This window comes from Perkinsus marinus (assembly GCF_000006405.1).
Source record: "Perkinsus marinus ATCC 50983 genomic scaffold scf_1104296932410, whole genome shotgun sequence".
Taxonomy (NCBI): domain Eukaryota; phylum Perkinsozoa; order Perkinsida; family Perkinsidae; genus Perkinsus; species Perkinsus marinus.
In genome coordinates, this window is record NW_003215453.1 from 472,745 (window position 1) to 474,918 (window position 2,174).

Sequence of the window (2,174 nt, forward strand, 5' to 3'; positions counted from 1 at the left end):
TTTTGATTAGGTCATTCTTTGTAAAAAAATGTGTGGTGTTATTTCGAGGGAAAACTAATGTTCTTAATGGTTAAGACTCAATCTCATTTCTTGATCTTGCACAAGTTGTATCGATATTTACGGACTGTGCAAACACAGGCCCGATCGCAGCTTCCAACCAAAAATTCGTTAACTCAATTCGTCCGACCTTGCCGGCTTCATCTGTGACCTTCAGACTACCATCCCTACACAGCTGAGGATTGCGCGTCCAAGATGCAAACGATCAGAAACCACCGGGACCCGAATCACCAGTAACTGGTGGATGATAAAGTAACCGTTGGTAAACATCTATACCCCACAAGCTTCGTGTACGGTAACATACAGAATGGTTATGGAGGAATTGACATATACGTAGGGATGATGCTAGTCAATTTTCTGATGCCCATCTCTTCTAATCTCATTGAACCCGTGCTGGGGAAGTTTTGAGCACTCGGCGATCAGCCCCGTGGGTACATCTGGCTTTGACGGAAAGAGTATGAGGGCAATTGATGTACAAGATTATATGATCGCAATGGAAATATCAGTGATCGGCTGACTGAAGGGATTGAGTAGTGTATTGATCTCAGTGTTATTCGTTTTAATTGAGTCGACAAAATACACGAGCGATAATATTCCTAGCATGATACGATTAGATCCCGCCTGGCGGAACCCGCCAGTGGATGGCGTTCCGTAGTTGACGCAGGCACTGTTCCATAATCGAAGACACAACCCGTACTAATTCTGCTCGACAATTCGCTGCCAAGGATAATCGTAGGTGCCTCGCGAGTGACTATCACATATCTAAGAGTAAACGGCACAGTCAGTGAATATGACGCATCGTCCCCAGAGACGAGATCAAGCAAGGGCGGCGAAAAAGGAAATAATAAGAGAAATACTGCTTATTAATAAAAAGAGGATGAAGCTGCATTTTTTCTGTGACACTATATGGTATCATGCGGAATCCACCTTGCGGAGGTACTGAGCTTAAGGTCGGTTTTCGAGAAATGCACACTCGTATGTGAGCTTCGCATTACGGGGCTGAGCATCTCTTTTAGCAGGTGAGCGAAAGCCCTAGCTTGTTCGCCTCATTTGCACGCAACACTGTGCGATCGCTATATAAAGACGCATAGAGTATAGTATACTCAGTATACCAGTTCCCCATTGCTGGAGTGAACTGTTGATTGCTGTTGCAGTCAGTGGCAGCGCGTTAGTCAAATGTCCATCGAATGCGAGCAGGTGTTGAAGTGAACGGGCGAATCTCCTCTAGGATCAGACGCTGAGGATCGAAAACCATAGTTCCTGATATCATGCTTTTCCTGACGTCTCAAGCTCAGACAAACCACAGAAAACTAACTAAAACTGTACTAACCAACACAAACAGCAGAAATCCTCTCGCAGAATTCCCGAGTCGAGAAATGAATGCACTATTGAATCAACGCTAGAGCTCGTCCTGAAGAGCTCTTATACAACCATATGATAGTATTGAGGTCATCTGCCTGTCGCAGCTCGGTATCTTTGCTTGTTTCTGGGAGATACCGCACACACGGTCAGGTTCGAGAACTTTGTCGCAGAGTAGTCGAAACTGTGAATGAACTGCCGCGAGATTATGCAGAATCCCACACCCTGTGCACCTTGATAATTACGTCGAAAACCCCCAACAAGAGAAAGTTTCCCAACCGTTTCATCATTCTACACCTTTTCAATCTCAAATTCAACAATTGAAAGAACAAATTAGATGGATGAAATTTGATTTTCGACGAGTGAAAGGAGTTTTTCGCGAAGTGAAAGCTCAAATTCGAAATGAAAGTTAGAATTTCGTTGACCGGTCGAAAACGAAAGTTCAAATTCGTAAATGAAATTTATGAATTCGGAAACGCAAGTTCAAATTCGTCGAACACAAGACATGACGACTCGTGCCACGGATCGACTTGCGACTCGCAAATTGCGAGTGCTGATGGTGCCCTACGGGCTGCACCGTAATGCTGAACAGTACAGTGCAACTCAAAAACTTGCAACGAAGGATTTCCAGAGATTCGAGCCCGGAGATTGTTTGGGTTTGATTCTCCCATGGAGAATCTCCATTACCCTTCCGATGATAGCGGGAGGACGATGGGGTCAGCACATGTTCGGTTCGATTTCCTGACCGCCGAACCGAA